Below are 20,820 nucleotides of genomic sequence, written 5' to 3' on the forward strand. Positions count from 1 at the left end.
GGTGAGCTTTTTTCCGCATCCGCTCAAATGCCGGTGAGCTTTTCTCCGCATCTGTCGGTTTTGCGGTGAGCTTCTCTGCAGTGAGCTTTCTTCCGTCGCCCGAGAACGGGAGGCAGCAGCTATCATAGCGGGCAACATAGGATAGCTACAAACGGGCCACAGCTGTTAGCGAAGCGGGCCACATATGAACAGCGGAGCGTGTCGTAGAGGGGTTTGGAGCGGACCGCATCGTATAGGGAAGCTGAGAGTAGCATCGTCTTAAAAATTTCGTCGTAGCATATAAAAAGGCACCACGAATTCGCAACAACACCGTCATGTGCGCCATAAACTAACGACGCAGTTTGGAAATTTCGTCGCACTGTGCGGGAATGCGTCGGAATGGCGGACGTTTGGGGGATAGATCGAAGGGGCGCCTTCAATTTTCTAAGTGCGTCCTTTTTTTTTTTTTTCAAATAGCCACATTTTGGCGACCTCCAAGCATATTTGCGGCGTGTGCGAACTACAGGGGCCGTTACTTTAGCTATCATCATTATCGTTTGTGACGTCACGGATAGGACAGACTGGGACAGACCGCGCAGATCTTGGATTCCTCGGCTCGTCAGCTCGCTTCCTACGCTGTTTGGGTAACACGCGGCAAAGCCGGATTTGCGCTTTATGTTTATTTGGCGAAGCGATTTTCGCAGTAGGACATTTGACCAAAGTTTCAAACCGAACGTGGCACGCGTAATCGTGCCAACAAACATTTTGAGCACTGAGGTGTTGAAGCGCTGGAAGGTGGTGCGGTGTTTTCTACCCCAGTACAAAAAGCTTGATGATGAAAATAGAACATCCTGCACTTTATCCTACTGCAACATGTACCACGGCGAGTAGGGTGTATTTTTGATTATGAATCGGAACAAAATGAAACTAAGAAAGGTATGTATCATCAAATTGAAAATAGTAAAGCGAAACTCGAGAACCACTTGCGTGTGTAATAAACACTTTAGTGAAAGCGACTCCCTGTATGCTCTTGGTTTCAATGTGTTATTTGAATGCTGGTCTCTTATTAGTTCCGAGTTGGCTCCTTTTTTTCAATTTTGTAAACCAGTAATCAAACATTTCCTTAAAATAACCGGCAGGAAGAAGCAGTGTCTGGCTTCCGGAGTCGTTTCAACTAAATCCCTGCTTATTCACCCGGTCGATGCGAAACGTGCGAGACGCCCTCGCGATCGAAGCCCGCAATCTAGTAAGTCTGTGACACTTTAGCGTCTCAAAAAATGAGGAATGCATGCGCCTGCTATGAATTACTACCGTGCGTTTGTTTAATTTTTTGCGGACCCGAATGCGCATAATGCGTGATGCGCTTCTAAGCGAGGAGTTTTAAAATTGTAAGCAATTCTTAATAAAATATAGGATAGAACAAATTAATCGATCGACTTTGCCGGGTCACGGCCGACAATTTAGCAATTTATGAAAATTTCTGCTTTTCTTTCGAGCAAAAGTCGCGATGTGACCAACTTCTTTGCCGCGTATTTGATTCGGGAGGACTTAAGCCTCAGTTGCTGACGAGTATTTGCTTGGCAGCATCTGTCGAGTCACAATTGGATGCAAGCGTCGGTACCGGCCAGCTCAATGTAGCTAGAACAAGTGTGCAGAGCTTTGCAAAATAACTGTGTGCGCGTGCATAGCTAAGAACAGCACGTCATTTACTGGGCTGAATGCAAACCCGTTTTCTACAGCAGCCTCCAAGGTCCGAAAAAAAGTAAACAAGTATCAGAGAGACTGTGGAATAGCCCCGACGCACGCCGCGCTAGCTTTAATGTGAAGCTAGAGGCTTTGCTTTTGAACATTTTTAAGATCTTTTTTTTATTTCTAATTGCTAATTACAGGGTGATTCAAGGAAAGGCCAGGCTCTTTAAATCGACCGCAAAATTCGGTTTCTTAACCTATCGCGCTACAACTTTCTGCAGCGTTGCCCACAGATGGTGCATTTTTTTCGTAAAATTTGAAAAGAGCAAACTTACTGAGGAAAAAGTAAAGAAAGAAAAAGGCTTAGCTGCTGTGGAAACTCAGCGAAGCCACCGGTCTTCAAACAACACGGCGCCGTTTCGCACGGGAGACAAGAGATGGCGCAAGCGGTCGCGACGCCAACTGCCGCCAACGAACAAGCAGACGACGCCGAGAACCGGCGTCTTAAGCAGGTAAGGAACTGGAGTTCCTAGTTGTTACCGCGCCTGTTTTTGTTTCTGCGACTATGGTGCCTGGAGCGCGTCTCCGACTGGTGTGTTTAGCGTTCTATCCCACCCTTACTTCAAAAGTGGTCACAAAGTGGCATCGAATGACGTCACAGAGGTCGGAGTGTCATGCTGTTGCAAGTCGCGATCCTGGCGGTTGGTCGCAGAAATGCTAGTGAAAGCCACAGGTGAACGCAAGTGTCGCTGTCGCCACCGGGTTCCAGGCGTCGCAACTTCCGGCTGCTTTAGCTTCAGTGGACTGTCGCATTGGAGAGCGACCTGCAGCAGAACAGGCGTCTGCCACATACACCACAGCTATCGGGACGCCGCCAGGTTTGCGAGCGGCGACAGCATGACACTTCTATGACGTCATCAGGCGGAAATCGAGGGACCACTTTTTTGGACCCGGTAAACACACCAGTCGGAGACGCGTTCAGGCGCCGTACTGCGACTGTCGCCGCCTGCGGAACGCGCGCCGCTTTTGAGTCGAAAAGATTGTCTGCTTAAGACACCGGCTCTCGGCGCCGTATGCTCGTTCGTTGGAGGCGTTCGTTGCGTCATCTTTTGTCTCCCGTGCAAAACGGCACCGTGATCTTCGAAGACCTGTGGCGTCGCAGCGTTTTCATAAAAACTAAGCCTTTTTCTTTCTTTACCTTTCCCTCATGTAAGTTCGCTCTTTGCAAATTTTACAAAAAAAAAAAGCACCATCTGTAGGCAACGCTGCATAAAGTCGTAGCGCGATAGGTTAAGAAACCGAATTTTGCGGTCGATTTAAAGAGCCTGGCCTCTCCTTGAATCGCCCTGTATATTTTCTAATATAAAACGCAACTTCGAGGCGCTGTTATTTTCCGTAGAATGATCACTCACGAAAACGTTTTACACGTTTTCTTCTTTTTTTTTTTAAGAAATAAACCGTTTTAATTGGCATAGATGCGAACTATGTATAACATATCCACTCCGTGCTTTGACATAGCACGTCGTCTGCTCGCATCCTACTAGCCGCGTCACAGGAGGGCGCTCGCGAGGTGGCGCCACCAAAACATCTCGTCCCCAATACGGCTACCGTTTTATAATGGTCCCAAACAGTATGGTCCCGGACAAACTGGTCCCAGAAAGGGTGGCCCCAAGCGCTAACCCGAAATAAAAAAATTGTCCCATTGAAAGTTTCTGCATGTCAGCCTGATCTTCGCCGATTCTTTTTTTTTAGTGTATCTACGCCCCCGTATTAATCATATCTTACCGAGCATCTGAATACGGTATTACAAAACAGATGTGAATTCCGAAACACTAGACGTTTCCGTTTAGTTATTAAGTTTTAAACGCTGAAATCCTGTGGGTTGATGAAGCTCGAGGAAACAATGATAGCCACATGTTGAGAACCAAGTATAGCAGGCATAATATGTAACTAATATCTACAAGAGCACGCAACGCAAACTTTCAACCATTCCTACTGCTTTCTGTAGACTCATTCAACGTGTAACTAATTTTATGTATACACATTTATACTGAAAAATACACACCCTTCAATAAATACAGCAAATCCAGACACTGAATTAGAGTTCCTTCCATTCAATAAGGTGATATGTGTAAGGATCGGTGCACACTACTCGCTCACAAAAAGGTGAAGAAATGCAATTTAGACTTCGACTGTCTCGCGAGGTAATTGGGAGCTCGCGCTCGTGCCCGCGGTGCGCCCCTGAACGTCACTGCCGACGTGAGCGCGCAGATTGTTGCCCGCTTGCCACACACTTCACCGAACGCCGTTTCATCAAGTCGATTTACAACATATGGTCAAATGACGTGAAAGCTGGCATTTTTTCCGATGCTAAAAAGGTTCGGGATTAGAAATAGCGCGAAAAGACGAGAACCAGACAAAGAAGTGACACGGACGTAGCGCTGAGTTAGAACTGAGCTTATTGAGCGCTACGTACGTGTCACTTCTTTGTCTGGTCCTCGTCTTTTCGCGCTGTTTCCAATTCCGAAGTATGTACCAACTCGCCCAAGCCTCAACTTTAGCATCGTTAGAAAGTCAACTAGTAAACCTTGATTTTGTTTTAATCACCATAAATAATTGACTTCGATGGTAAATTAAATTTTTCACCACATCTTTGGCGAAATGCGAGACAAAGGTAGAGTGGGCATGTAACTCATTGAAAGCCATGGTCGAAGAAACGCTCATAATAGTTTTATAGGATATACGAAAAGGCGCTTGAGTACAGTAAACAATACGTATTACATGTGCGACTTGTAATCGCAACTTTGGGGCAGGGAGAGACCAGAGTATTTTGTTGATACGACAAGAATCTCCAGAGAGCTTGAGGTTACCAGCTGACGCCGTAAAACCTGAAGCAAGAACGTTTGCACACAGGAACTGTGGGCACGTCGTGTCCGTAGCAACATCTTTCAATTGTGCGAAAATTAATTATATGGCTGTATTTTGTTAAGTGTTTTACGTGCCGTCGTACTTTTGAAACGTTAGCATGTATGCCCTCGTAAGGGCTTGTGATGTACGAATATGAATATATTTTTATTTATGAAACATTCCAGACCATTTTTGCTTAACTAAGGCAAATATGTCGCTGTAACAACTAAATATTTATAATTTTTACAATAATTTATTTAGAGTAGTATTCTAAAATACAGCAAATCTAAGTTTTAATTTTGCAGATATAATTGTTATCATAAATACATTTTCTGTCTTGCAAGGGACACTGGTAGCTAGAAATATCAATATTAAAAAGAAAACAGTATTTGCCTGACCCCTTTTTGGCCAGATGCTAGTTTGTGAGTACTTCGCTGTGCACTTGCCCTGGTGGTCATTTCTGAATGAGCTTAATTGCCCAGTACTGGTACCGAAATAATAAGTTAATTGGTTGAAGAATTAAAATGTTCATTTCAAATTAGAGTCCTCTGTGAGTCACTCATTGCTTTATCATAAAAGACACCTACGTGGAAAAGACTCAAGCTTTACGTAAATGCCTACTGCCGCTACATGCTTCCTATTTGTAGGTACGCTTCTTTTTTCTGCGACAACTTGGCGATATCAAAATAAAAACTAGCATGGCCTACAGTGTTATTAAACGGCCTTACGCTCGCAATGTACGCGCCACTGGTATCTCATAACAGCGATTGCTGCGAGTTAAACGCTCAAAATTGGCAAGAAGTCAGTCCGTGAATATTAAATACATTTTAAACTTGTTTCTTTCTATTTGTACTGCCTATTTCTTGAGTCAGGCGGAAGCGTGTGACCCTCCTCAAAAGTTATAGTACGAGTATGGGAAAAGAGAAAACTGAAAACAATGGCGAGAAGGTTAACCGGAGAAGTTAGTCACGGCTTGCTACTTTGTACAGGGGGAGGGGGAGCAGGCAATCAAAGTAGCGATGAAAACGCCGCTAGCATTATTCCTTTGCCATGAAACACCCATGGTGCTGTAGTTGTCGTTCTATATAGCCAATCCAGCGAAGGCAATAAGCATGACTTGGGGTCACCAAAAAAATTTGAAAATAAAATCTCTCTGAGATTTTGTTTACTGCTCGTTTGGCCACAGGAAAATCTCACTCCGGTAGTCGTCCTCCAAACTATTTTTTACAAAGACGTCATCAACATTCTTTTGCGTTTTGCAATTAGTAATAAAACAACTTCTGTTTAGCCGTATCGTACAATCCAATTTTTTTCCCGAAAAACCTATTCTTAAGTGATCGCGTGTAGGTCGTTCTTTATCTTGCAATAAAACATAAATACATTTTATAAAATGGAAACTATAGGACGAAATAGTAGTTTACCTGATGCGAGGTGAAGCTTTACGTCTCGAGGGGAGAGGAGGGGCGGTAAATATATGGGATGAGGACAATTCGTCAAATGCGCACTTGTCGCAGGCCGACTGGTGACAGGACAATTCGTCACATAGGAATATTTGTCATAGGGCGGCTCGTCCATTGGACAGTTGGTCACATTGACAGCGCAGGGAAGGATATAATAACCCGCAAATCGCAATTTTCAGTAACTGGTATGTTCTCTGACGAGTGTGTAGTTAGAACAATATAACAGAATGCTTTAATAAAAAGTAATATGCATGTAAATGTATGCAATGCCGGAGGATGTGCATAATCGTTTGAGCATGCATAGATACCACGTAATGTTTGTTTCAGGCTGCTAGAAATAATGTAGATGTACAAATATGTTTCGAATAAAACGTACTTGAAAAGAAACTACCATTCCGATATAAGAAGTCCGAGACTTCAAAACGCAGTGTTTCGAGCCACTGCACTAGGCTATCAATATGGCGGGTGCTGTCATACTGTCCAGCAATGAAGTGTCTGTCTGTAGCAGTCGTTGGGTCTATTTTATTTTTAACGTGCCTATAGAGTCCCGTTAACAGACTTGCAATTGAGTACGACCGACCGAGACAAGACCGGTTTTTAAGCCTCGTGCGACGGCGTAGAATCTCCGCAGTAGCGCATCCGGTTCTACAGATGCGCTACCGGCCTTCTCCCGGTCGGTCCTGCTCGGCTGCAAGTGTGTGAACTGGCCTTAAACATTTCTGCCACCTTCAGCCTGTGAGATCTTCATTTCAATGATGTCGAAGTGGCGGCGAAGTGGGCCTTTTAAACTTGGCGACATCCATAACGGCCAAAGCAGTGCCCGACAAAATTCTATGCGGAGTTTTACGATTTCCCATTGTAACATAAACAAGTGATTAAGAAAACAAATATTTCAATGCTAAACGTAGAACAGGTTTTGGCACACACCTGCTGGTTAGACGACTTTATGCAGGTCTCGGTTGGGTCTCCCCAATATCTTTTGTGGCAACTCCAATACAACAGTGCGTTGTTCCTCCTGCTATATGTACTTACGCATAAACCCGCCGCAAGTTAGCATCGCTCCACCTTTCTTTGTCGTGATCACTTCTATTTTCTGGGAATGACACAAAACTTCACTCTCAATCACAGCACTTGTTCACTCTCGATCACAACACTTCTTCACCGTCGATCAACCATGATGACCTTGGGCCAGCCTTGCCTATTTGGGCCAACCTAAAATATGTTCTTGTTCTATTTCGGTCAACCTTGCCCGGTTGACTGGAATAGACCAAAACATATTTTAGGGAACGAACCATTGTGCTCGGGTTGCCCCAGTGACGAATCATCCTATGATCAATGTTCCGCTGTGACCAACGGGCCTGTTACCAGTCGTCCTGTGACGAATCGGCATGTGACAAATGGACCATATCCTTCAAAATATATAGCTGCAGGAGAAAAAAAAAAGAAAAAAAAGAGTGAAGATTGTACATAGTTTTTCAATCGGGACGCATAGAGCCATTAGGGCGGACGTTTTGCATGTTGCGATATGCACTAATTAGGTTGTCATTCGGTTTTTCATTGTCTAGAAGACAGATTCGCCGCATCCATCAGGTCAAGCACCGGTTAGGGTGCCGCGAACCAATTAGTTCATGCACTTTTCGAGCACATGAGTTTTTGCGTTGTGCTGGCGTTAATGTCAACCTTGCTGAAAGTATCCATTAGTGCCTCTCTGTGGTCCTCGTATGTTGGTTGCGCCCATCAGGCATGTTTTATGTCTCCGGGTTGACTGCGCGAGGTGCGATTAGCTGTGGTCTACGGTCTGAGAGAGAATTATGACGAAAACCAAATACGTAAAACCTAGCTGGACAAGTTGAGAAAGCAATTAGGCATGACCGGGGTGAAGACATGGGACGTATGCGTGGTAGACCAAAACATTGCGATGTAGTATATCTCCTTCACAAGAAGTAAATAGTACCACCAGGAATCTTTTTGACCCCTGAATGAAAATGCTCCGCTGCTGTATAAATAAAAAAACAAGCTTGCGCATAAAAATTCAGTAGCGCTGTAAAAGCAAGCCTACACGCAGAAGGGCCCAGCATAACTAAACAGTAAAAACCGCACCGAGCACTTTGCGTCCTTCAACGAGATCGAACGAGGTGTGCTCAGTGCTTGGACAAGTGCTTTAAGAGATCTTTAAGTGCTTTAAGAACAGAGTTGCTTAGTGGTGCATCTGTCGAGTTTCCAACATATAAAACGACTTCAAAATATTAACGAAACATGGGCACTGAGACCCTTTGAGCAAATTTTGTAAGAAATATTTATTATTTGTGTTTTGATATATTGGTAAATAGGAAACTGCAATCAAAATTCTACATTTTATGTTGAAATGGAGATCCGGACAATATTGTCCCGGATATTATGGTCGCGGGCAATATGGTCCCGGACAAAATGGACCTGGACAACAGGGTGTCGAACCGGAACCGAACCGAACCGAAAACCGGAACAGAACCGTTATTTTTAGCCTAACCGGAACTGAACCGAACCGAAATCTTTGGCGCCATCTTGGAACTGAACCGGAACCGAACCGAAAAAAATATAACGGTAACCGGTTCAAAACGGTTCAAGGTAATATTTCTTTTTCTTTGTTAGTATCACAAAATGAACGTATGGGAATAAAAAATTGGCGGCTGTATTTCTATCTAGGATCAAATCGTCATATATAAAGATCTGAAAAATATGGTAAGTTGTGCGTTTTTATGGCACTATGATTAACCATGTGTCACGGTGTTTTAAAAACATACTGTGTTGTAAAGGTTCCCCTTCCCCGGGTATCTTTGGCGCAAACCAAAAACGTGACTCCGGAAACTATTCTTTCAAAAACGCTCTTACCAAAAAGCACGTTTTTGTCGTGCCAGACGCTCACGCCATTCCTAGTGAAAAGCGTCTGACTCGCAACTAAAGGATCGTGGGTTCGAATCCCGCCTAAAATTCTTAATTTTTTTTTCTTTATGGCAAAATAATTACTTTCAAAAGTGAAATCATTTGAGACATACGGCGACCTTTAATTCGCATAACATGTCATGTTTTAATCACTCTCATTCCACGCGTGATGTCACGTTTCACGTGAGCATTATGGGTTGCTGGAAATTCTTGCGCGAGTGTATGTAGCTCTGGACGTCATGAACCTATCGACCAATCAGGATTTTTCAGTCACGCCACCGACATCGGCTTTTCTGCGACATGAGCTCCTTAACGCTATCGAGTTAAAATCATCAGTTAGCAAAGGTGATGCTCATTTGCAAATTAAATTGACCGGCATCTTGTCAAGAACAAACCTCAACAGCCAGGCTATGCCAGCTTATTCTGCATAAGAAAATGTTCACTTGGGCAAGCGCTATTTTGGGCCAGATTCGATCTGAGTGCGAAGGTGCGTATAGATTAGAGTGAACAATTCCGATTACTTGTTGCTGCATGATTAGTGGCATCCATGCGGTGCTGAGTGTAAACAATGTTTGGTTAGGACAACAAGCATTTGGATTGCCGCTCGGTGTTTCTATAAAAAATAGACTGAAAGGAATTATCCTAACACGTTTGTTACATTCTGAAAATTTCATTGCTTTTAGCTCAGTTGTGTCGTCATCATATATTGTGAAGTGTATTTCGTAAACCTTATTTCATAATTACCATGAGCACGAGCTGCTCATTTCATAATTTTATGTGATGTAATTAATTCCTTAGTTCAAGAACACAATCACGATTTCATTTTTAACACTGCGACAGAGAGTTGTACCAATCTCGGATATTTTAGGCGGCCTACCACACTTTGCGACAACATTTTATACCGTGTAAATAGATCAACTTGAACTTTAGAATTTTACTTAAACACGAGAAAAGCACAATAAAACACAGTATAGTTCTAAATTTGAAGCTGATCTCTTTACAGGTATGTACCTACCAGCTCAACTCTTTACTATTGTACTTAAACATTTTGATTCAGGTAACATATATGTTACTGGTAAACAAAGGGGTGTGGAGTCATATGAACACGACGTTATGTATGCTAATGTAGATTTTTTTCTACTCTGGTGTCGAAATTAAATAACTGAATTTAATATTGTTGGTACCTAAAAACAAAAGTAAATTGCACGGACGATCGAAGAATCTATATAGTTAACCGTTTCACGGCGTAAATAGTGTTCATTGCCAGAACAACGCGAAAAATATATTCTCAATTTAGCGGTTCAAACCGGTTCGAACCGGTTCAAACCGGTTTGAACCGTTATTTTTTGCTCCCCGGAACTGAACCGGAACCGAACCGAAAGCCGTGAACCCGAACCGGAACGAACCGATAAAAATTTCGGTTCGACACTCTGCTGGACAATATGGTCCCGAGTGCTAGGCCGGCCAAATGGGTCCCAAATCATTTTCGCGCCATCTTTCTTCTTTTTTTTTTTCTTGTTTTTCACAGGTTTGTAGATTGCTTGTATTTTTTTTTTTTTTTTTGCTAAAAGTTTATGACATAAGCTGTTGGTCATTTTGAAGTTCGTTCTTTATTGCTTGGTCTTCACTGGTTTCGGTTATTAAATGTGATTCACAAACTACTTATGTTGCGAGCCGTTTGTCAATTTGGAGTTTCTAATTTTTGCACATAATTTTCACCATTCGTTTCTTTTTTCGTGCGTTCAACTTCAGTTTGAACCATCCTAAAAAGAAATGCAACAGCGACTGCTAACAATCTGCACACAGTACGTACAAGGGAGCCGTACCATGAATGACCTTCTGAATGGCGTAGGCCATATTAACACATTCCCACACCAAGCGCCGCTTCAAGATCGTAGACCTTTTGTTGGAACATAATAAAACATAATAAAACGTGTCATGTGTTCAAGAGCATGTTTATTTCCATTATTATTTACTAACCTTGCATCGAAACATGCGGTACCTGCACGATAAATTGCCTTTGTTCCCTCTATGGCGAATCGACATGTGACGAATGGACCGTATTCCATTTCTATCACTCACCTAAAAGTAATCACTACAATAACGGCGACATTTTAGACAGGGGGTCAAAAGTGTCGAAAAATTTACTTGGGAGCATTTCGTCCAGGGTTGCACTCGGGACCCTATTGTCCGGAACCATATTGTCCGGGACCATATTGTCCGGGACCATTTTGACCTACACCCGTTGAAATGTGGCCTGGACGCGTGACAGCGTAGCCTTTAGTGCAATATTAAATGTCGCGAGACGCTCATTGACGCGTGACACTACACCTTCCACTGCTTTACCGGTAGGCTTCTGACACCAGCATAGCAGACGTCCTCTGCAAGCCATATATAGATATGTCGCTCGCGCGTATCTAATCGCGCATCGGTTTATGATGTCAACTTTGCCGACGGGAACCAAGAAACAACATATTATGGTGCTTCTACTTTGATCCTGTTTTTTTAACTCTAGTGCATACTGACTCATTTTTAATATTAGTTGGACCTAAGATAGCTCTTAAATGATATTACAGGCAGCAGAAACACCATGAATCATACCCAGGGATCTTTGTTTCCGGGTAAAATTCGATATTTAAGATTATTGCACCCGGAACGAGTTTTATGAAAACCGGGTTAAACCTGCTTTCTCCCCCGAAAACCCACTTTCCTGGAAGACGAAAACGAACTGAAAGTCTGTAAATTAAGAGACATTGTATTAAGATATTGAGGTGGGCTAGATATAAACATTATCTACATGTCCTGTCCTTTGTCCTTTGCCTAAACTTCGCGCTATTTATTTTTATATTAAGAGACAATCTACGATCACTTTTAGTGTGTTCCCAGTGTGGCAAGTTCGAAGATCACATATATTTTCTAATTTGTGTGACCGTCGAGATATATTCGCTTCCAAACGAGCTCAAATAGTATTTGGGGCGGCGGAGAAAAGCTCACCGGAGAAAGGCTCCCCACCAAACCGGTAGATGGGGAGGAAAACTCATTGGCCTTTGAGCGAATACAGAGAAAAAGTCACCGATTTTTTTAATTGTTCTTAGCTTAGCGGATTGTGCGTCACAGGTGGCAATTTAACTCAATTAGAATTCGCCCATTGAAAAGTAATTCTCCACTTTTTTGTAATATTCTTGAAGTTTATTTGGCATATTTATTAATTCCTCAAAAATTAGTAGTCACCCATTCTGTATATTAATGACGTTGCAAGGGTATAAAATCCGTACATCGGACACCCGTAAAATATACACTAATTTATTCACAGCTCGACAGTGCGCCGTCGGTAGCTCTGTCATATAAAGAGGATTGTTTTTTGCGAGCTAATATGAATAGCGGTGTGTGAACCGTTTCGGCTCCGAAGATTGTGTGCTGCCTGATAGATAAGTAGGTGTTTTTTGATGAAATAAGTGTCGGCTACGCTGTTTATTTTTTTTTCCTGTTATTTTCACTAATAATACTTTAGTTGCGACTATAGTCTCGTTTTGTCGGGTTTGTTGTTTTCTCTCCGTCTTTGTTGTTTGAGCGATTTTCATCATGTATAATCTTTACCAACTCGCCCAATTCGCTACCTTACAGAAGACTAGTTTTCATATAGTCACGAGTAACAATGGTGACAGTGTGCAGCTCTGAAGGTCATAGGTTGCTCGCCGCAGAAGGGCACTATTGCACAAAGGCAACGTGCGAAATCACCACGAACGGCTAGAAAACGTGCTTCTCCGTGGAAGAAAGAAACCTCAATATCCTACTGACCGTTCTATCCTCTTTTCAAAGCTTCAAAGAGAATTCAGGGCACGGTGTTGTTAAGCACGCATTTTTGGATTTTCGGCATTTACAGTTTTGCTTTTTAGGTTTTAGGCAGACATTCTTAGGTTCTCGAACTTCTTCCTGTTCTTCAAGTTTAACAAATATTACAAAAAGATTTAATTTTCTTTTTTATATAAAGCTGACGAATTTTAATGATAATAGATTCACATATGTTACGCGTGATCCAACAGCGTCCACATGAAAAGAAGAAGAAAATGATTGGTGAGCTTTTCTCCGCATACGCTCAATGGCCGGTGAGCTTTTCTCTGCATCCGCCGGTTTCGCGGTGAGCGTTTCTTAGGTAAGCTTTTCTCCGGGATTCGGTACTTGGAGACTGGAAACAAGTCCTTGGAAGCTAAGTACTGAACAATTGATCTGTTGGCATGACGCTATTGCGCGATACCCAAGCTAATTAATATCGCGCCTACACTGTTTTAGGTTACGAAATAACCTGCGCTACTTCAAGAGGTAGTTCGATTTTTTTTATCTATCTCTTGACACCTTGACCTCAGGTCATGTGTGGGAAAGTGAAGGATGGGGAGTGCGGTGGGGTTGAAATGCTTAAAAGTGGTGCCGGAGCGGGGTCTTCAGACGCACCATGAGAAAAACAAGGGATATCATGTGAAAGCGAACACTGCTTCTGCGTATTATCTGTACATTGCATATTTTTTTTTTGTGTTACATAAAATAATCACGCCCTGAGGCCGACGCGTTATAGTGAATTTCATTTTAAATTGTTGATATTTTCTAAATATTACTCGTCAAGACCCGAATTTTTTAATAACTCCTTAAAAATCCCGATTTCTGCCGGATTATCAGCTATAAGAATACCGCCCGGTTTTTCAAATAGGTAGAACGCAAAACCGAAGACAATAATAACGCACCCTATTGAAATTGCGAGAATAACTTCGTGCTTGTCTGCAAGAGTTTAAACAAATACATGCGAAATATGCAGACAAAAGTTATATATCTTCTGCACTGACGGGCGAAACCTACTTAAATAGGAAGATAGGTTGTAATCTGCGGGTCGACATATATATATATATATATATATATATATATATATATATATATATATATATATATATATATATATATATATATATATATATATAATAAAAGCATGAAGATAAAACAATTAATTTGTATGAGCCTCGAGAGGGCTCCAACACAGGCGCGAGAACCGCCATGCGGCAATACAAGGCCGGCGCGATAACCGCTGCGCCACGACCGCAGACGTCGTCAGAGGTATAAAGCTTGGTTATGACCTTGCGTACGGTCGCCCGGTGCGGCTTGTGGAGGTATGTCGTGCAAAATGCGTTCAGGAACCTTCCTGAGTGGTACTACCGTGAACCTACCTGGCGAAAGGAGTCGCGCATAGTCCGGGCCTCCTTAATCATGGATGACTTTTTCAGGGGTCTGACTCTGCCTAGAATAATTTAATGCCGCAAAGTTCGTCTCTCTCTCGAGATTTCCCATACAAACTGACCAGAATTTTAATCGTATTAGGAACCACCTTCCGCTCTTTTTTTGGCTCTTTTGTTGTGTCGAGGCGATGTCAACGCTCATCAAGAACCCATGTCTGGTGTAACTGTCATAACTGCTCGCTCATTTTTATTTTATAACGAGAAAACAAATTTTCCCTTTGCGATTGTGACAGGGTACCGGTGTCTAAAGATAGATGGCGCAAGTGGACCGTGTCCGTGATTGCTGGGTATGAAAATAGGGAGGCTCAAGTGAGGGTGGGTGCAACTGCTAGATCGGGGATCACGGGACATGGACGCCATTTAATTGCTAAAATTTGCTGGGAGTCTATGGGGCAAAGGGTCGTTTTATTTACTAACTCAGGTCATAAGAGCCCATTAAGGTGCTTGAATAATTTACGCAAGGTATAAATGATTACTTTTCCATAGCCACCAGTTTTGTTGCGATAGGTTAAGTATTTTTTTAACGCGAAAAATGGTAAATTCCGCCATCTTGGACGTTGCTGCTTGTCTGGCAACCCTGCTTTCTCCTCTCGACGTTTGCAATTCCCGGAGCGAGGAGGAAGCGAGAGAGGCTGCGCCAATGCGTTCGTTGCTTGCAATGGGAGGCGAGAGGAGGAAAGGCGCATGGAGCAACAGAGTTGCAACAAAGCGGGCGTCTGCTCTCGTGCAGGCAACATTGGGGCATATCCTCTCCCGAATCCTCTCCATCAGGCGCCGCCATTGAATTGCAAACGCTCTCCAGGTTTTGAGTTGCTCCCACCCTCACTTGAACCTCCCTATATGAAAAACTTGCCTGCAGCGCCGCCCGCTGCGGCCCCGCCGGTGAGGCGGTGAGTACAGGAAGCTGCGAAACTGACCTAGTATAAGAACGTTGTCTTTGATCATTTTCAAGGCATGTGTGAGAGGCTAACGGTCTGTGAAAACATAAAATTGTGTTCCTGGTAAAACGTTTCAAAATGACGCAAGAGTACACCTCAAGGACCGTAGTACGAAAAAGACCGGCTCCTCGCGGGTCGTTACCAATTTTTCCTCTTAATCTGTTAAATTAAAGTATATATTGGTTAATCTTGGGTTAGCTTTATGTTGTTTTAACAAGACGTACAAGTTTCGAGCCCCAATGGCATCGTTTCTTCCTCCTCCGAAAGCCAAATCTTGTAATACCTACTTCGCGCGGCGCATGAATAATTTGCAAAACTTGTTGTTGTTGTTGTGGTTTTTTATTTTTCATGTGACAAGTATAGTAGCTCCCATCCAAAAGTGCTATCACGTTTCTGTTGCTACAAGGAAGAGAAAAACCGCCTGTTGCGGGTACCGGGACAGCGGCAGCGGTCACAAGCCCGCGGCAGTCAGTTCGAATCAAACCACACCATCGAGTAGACGTCTCGTCTCTTACTACGCCAAACATCGTAACATAATTCGGTGGAGGGACGGTCCTTTCCAGAGCATCTGCAGCCAAGACGTTTCTCCACAGCAAACGCCAACTACAACAGGCCAAAATGCTAGAAGTTGAGCAGGACGTCCCTTCAATTCGTACCGGTTTCATAGTATACACCAACTCAACTTTGTTACGTCACGCGCGGTGGTGGCTCTTCCGGCGCACTTCTGGTTGGCGGGGAGAGGGGGCGGGTGCGGGTGGAAATTTTCCAAGCGGAAAGGGAATTCCTGTGTTGTTTTTGGAAGAAACCAGACTAAGTCTTCCTTCTCGTCAAAACGCCGCAACTGGGACTTCACTAAAAGAGACGGGAAAGAGTCAAGATCAGTTTTCATGTGTTTTCTACCTGCTCGATTCGTCCGAGAACGATAGGTGCCGTGAATCAAAACCAGACACCGCGTCGGACTGCGATTGCTGATGCGGTAACCACTTCGGGTTGAATTCACAGATATTTATGGTCGTCAGATTTTATTGTTTTGTTCCAACATGAACGTGAAAATACCGCCGAAAATAACGCCGTTTCCCCACTTCGAGCGCACTTTCGCGGCTCCCGGCCGAGTACGCCGCCTTTGCATCGGCTTTTGCCCATTCGTGGTGTAGATGCCCTTTGCCTTTCGTTACATAACGCCGTTTCCCCACTTCGAGCGCACTTTCGGGGCTCCCGGCCGAGTACGCCGCCTTTGCATCGGCTTTTGCCCATTCGTGGTGTAGATGCCCTTTGCCTTTCGTTACATAACGCCGTTTTCCCCGCTTCGAGCGCACTTTCGGGGCTCCCGGCCGAGTACGCACGCATTTGCATCGGCTTTTGCCCATTCGTGGTGTAGATGCATATTTGCCTTTCGTTACATAACGCCGTTTCCCCACTTCGAGCGCACTTTCGGGGCTCCCGGCCGAGTACGCCGCCTTTGCATCGGCTTTTGCCCATTCGTGGTGTAGATGCCCTTTGCCTTTCGTTACATAACGCCGTTTCCCCACTTCGAGCGCACTTTCGCGGCTCCCGGCCGAGTACGCCGCCTTTGCATCGGCTTTTGCCCATTCGTGGTGTAGATGCCCTTTGCCTTTCGTTACATAACGCCGTTTTCCCGCTTCGAGCGCACTTTCGGGGCTCCCGGCCGTGTACGCACGCATTTGCATCGGCTTTTGCCCATTCGTGGTGTAGATGCCCTTTGCCTTTCGTTACATAACGCCGTTTCCCCACTTCGAGCGCACTTTCGGGGCTCCCTGCCGAGTACGCCGCCTTTGCATCGGCTTTTGCCCATTCGTGGTGTAGATGCCCTTTGCCTTTCGTTACATAACGCCGTTTCCCCACTTCGAGCGCACTTTCGGGGCTCCCGGCCGAGTACGCCGCCTTTGCATCGGCTTTTGCCCATTCGTGGTGTAGATGCCCTTTGCCATTCGTTACATAACGCCGTTTCCCCACTTCGAGCGCACTTTCGGGGCTCCCGGCCGAGTACGCCGCCTTTGCATCGGCTTTTGCCCATTCGTGGTGTAGATGCCCTTTGCCTTTCGTTACATAACGCCGTTTCCCCACTTCGAGCGCACTTTCGGGGCTCCCGGCCGAGTACGCCGCCTTTGCATCGGCTTTTGCCCATTCGTGGTGTAGATGCCCTTTGCCTTTCGTTACATAACGCCGTTTTCCCGCTTCGAGCGCACTTTCGGGGCTCCCGGCCGAGTACGCCGCCTTTGCATCGGCTTTTGCCCATTCGTGGTGTAGATGCCCTTTGCCTTTCGTTACATAACGCCGTTTCCCCACTTCGAGCGCACTTTCGGGGCTCCCGGCCGAGTACGCCGCCTTTGCATCGGCTTTTGCCCATTCGTGGTGTAGATGCCCTTTGCCATTCGTTACATAACGCCGTTTCCCCACTTCGAGCGCACTTTCGGGGCTCCCGGCCGAGTACGCCGCCTTTGCATCGGCTTTTGCCCATTCGTGGTGTAGATGCCCTTTGCCTTTCGTTACATAACGCCGTTTCCCCACTTCGAGCGCACTTTCGGGGCTCCCGGCCGAGTACGCCGCCTTTGCATCGGCTTTTGCCCATTCGTGGTGTAGATGCCCTTTGCCTTTCGTTACATAACGCCGTTTTCCCGCTTCGAGCGCACTTTCGGGGCTCCCGGCCGAGTACGCACGCATTTGCATCGGCTTTTGCCCATTCGTGGTGTAGATGCCCTTTGCCTTTCGTTACATAACGCCGTTTTCCCCCTTCGAGCGCACTTTCGCGGCTCCCGGCCGAGTACGCCGCCTTTGCATCGGCTTTTGCCTATTCGTGGTGTAGATGCCCTTTGCCTTTCGTTACATAACGCCGTTTCCCCGTTTCGAGCGCACTTTCGGGGCTCCCGGCCGAGTACGCCGCCTTTGCATCGGCTTTTGCCCATTCGTGGTGTAGATGCCCTTTGCCTTTCGTTACATAACGCCGTTTCCCCGCTTCGAGCGCACTTTCGGGGCTCCCGGCCGAGTACACACGCCTTTGCATCGGCTTTTGCCCATTCGTGGTGTAGATTCCCTGTGCCTTTCGTTACATAACGCCGTTTCCCCCCTTCGAGCGCACTTTCGGGGCTCCCGGCCGAGTACACACGCCTTTGCATCGGCTTTTGCCCATTCGTGGTGTAGATTCCCTGTGCCTTTCGTTACATAACGGCGTTTCCCCGCTTCGAGCGCACTTTCGGGGCTCCCGGCCGAGTACGCACGCCTTTTCATCGGCTTTTGCCCATTCGTGGTGTAGATGCCCTTTGCTTTTCGTTACATAACGCCGTTTCCCCGCTTCGAGCACACGTTCGGGGCTCCCGGCCGAGTACGCACGCCTTTGCATCGGCTTTTGCCCATTCGTGGTGTAGATGCCTATTTGCCTTTCGTTACATAACGCCGTTTCCCCACTTCGAGCGCACTTTCGGGGCACCCGGCCGAGTACGCCGCCTTTGCATCGGCTTTTGCCCATTCGTGGTGTAGATGCCCTTTGCCTTTCGTTACATAACGCCGTTTCCCCGCTTCGAGCGCACTTTCGGGGCTCCCGGCCGAGTGCGCACGCCTTTGCATCGGCTTTTGCCCATTCGTGGTGTAGATGCCCTTTGCCTTTCGTTACATAACGCCGTTTCCCCGCTTCGAGCGCACTTTCGGGGCTCCCGGCCGAGTACACACGCCTTTGCATCGGCTTTTGCCCATTCGTGGTGTAGATTCCCTGTGCCTTTCGTTACATAACGCCGTTTCCCCGCTTCGAGCGCTCTTTCGGGGCACCCGGCCGAGTACGCCGCCTTTGCATCGGCTTTTGCCTATTCGTGGTGTAGATGCCCTTTGCCTTTCGTTACATAACGCCGTTTCCCCCCTTCGAGCGCACTTTCGGGGCTCCCGGCCGAGTAGTTCGCCTTTGCATCGGCTTTTGCCCATTTGTGGTGTAGATGCCCTTTGCTTTTCGTTACATAACGCCGTTTCCCCGCTTCGAGCGCACTTTCGGGGCTCCCGGCCGAGTACGCACGCCTTTGCATCGGCTTTTGCCCATTCGTGGTGTAGATGCCCTTTGCTTTTCGTTACATAACGCCGTTTCCCCGCTTCGAGCGCACTTTCGGGGCTCCCGGCCGAGTACGCACGACTTTCCATCGGCTTTTGCCCATTCGTGGCGTAGATGCCCTTTGCCTTTCGTTACATAACGCCGTTTCCCCGCTTCGATCGCACTTTCGGGGCTCCCGGCCGAGTACGCCGCCTTTGCATCGGCTTTTGCCCATTCGTGGTGTAGATGCCCTTTGCCTTTCGTTACATAACGCCGTTTCCCCACTTCGAGCGCACTTTCGGGGCTCCCGGCCGAGTACGCACGCCTTTGCATCGGCTTTTGCCCATTCGTGGTGTAGATGCCCTTTGCCTTTCGTTACATAACGCCGTTTCCCCACTTCGACCGCACTTTCGCGGCTCCCGGCCGAGTACGCACGCCTTTGCATCGGCTTTTGCCCATTCGTGGTGTAGATTCCCTTTGCCTTTCGTTACATAACGCCGTATCCCCACTTCGAGCGCACTTCCGCGGCTCCCGGACGAGTACGCAAGCCTTTGCATCGGCTTTTGCCCATTCGTGGTGTAGATGCCTTTTGCCTTTCGTTACATAACGCCGTTTCCCCGCTTCGAGCGCACTTTCGGGGCTCCCGGCCGAGTACGCACGCCTTTGCCTCGGCTTTTTCCCATTCGTGGTGTAGATGCCCTTTGCCTTTCGTTACATAACGCCGTTTCCCCACTTCGAGCGCACTTTCGCGGCTCCCGGCCGAGTACGCACGCCTTTGTATCGGCTTTTGCCCATTCGTGGTGTAGATGCCCTTTGCCTTTCGTTACATAACGCCGTTTCCCCACTTCGAGCGCACTTTCGCGGCTCCCGGCCGAGTACGCACGCCTTTGCATCGGCTTTTGCCTATTCGTGGTGTAGATGCCCTTTGCCTTTCGTTACATAACGCCGTTTCCCCGCTTCGAGCGCACTTTCGCGGCTCCCGGCCGAGTACGCACGCCTTTTCATCGGCTTTTGCCCATTCGTGGTGTAGATGTCCTTTGCCTTTCGTTACATAACGCCGTTTCCCCACTTGGAGCGCTCTTTCCCATACAAAAATGGTCTATGATCGACTATAGAAAATCGTTTGTATATCCGGCTATAGCAAATTGGCCCAATTAGCTATAGCCGTTTCTATGGCTGTCTATAGCTTTCCCTATGGTCTCCCCTATATTTGTCTATAGCTTTTTCAATGGAAATTTCGCTATCGAATTCGGTATGGTTTAGTCTATGGGTCTCTTTAGAAAGGATGCTATAGCCGCCTATGGATTTTCTTTTGGTTCCTTTAGCCGCCTACAGCATTTTGTATGGTCTGCTATAGAGATCTCTATGGCTTACTCTATGGATCTTTTTAGACACCGTGCTATAGCTGCCTATGGCTTTTCCTACGGTTTCTTTTGCCGACTATTGCCCTTTGTATGGTCCGCTATAGCTCATTCTATAGCTCGTCTTATGGTTCTCTATACCCATCGTGCTACAGCTTTCTATAGCATTTCATATGGTCCCTTTAGCCGCCTATAGCATATTGTATGGTTTGCTATAGAGATCTCTATGGCTTACTCTATGGATCTTTTTAGACACCG

The sequence above is a fragment of the Ixodes scapularis genome, unplaced genomic scaffold (genome assembly GCF_016920785.2).
Source record: "Ixodes scapularis isolate PalLabHiFi unplaced genomic scaffold, ASM1692078v2 PGA_scaffold1__304_contigs__length_218370807, whole genome shotgun sequence".
NCBI classification, from domain to species: Eukaryota; Metazoa; Arthropoda; class Arachnida; order Ixodida; family Ixodidae; genus Ixodes; species Ixodes scapularis.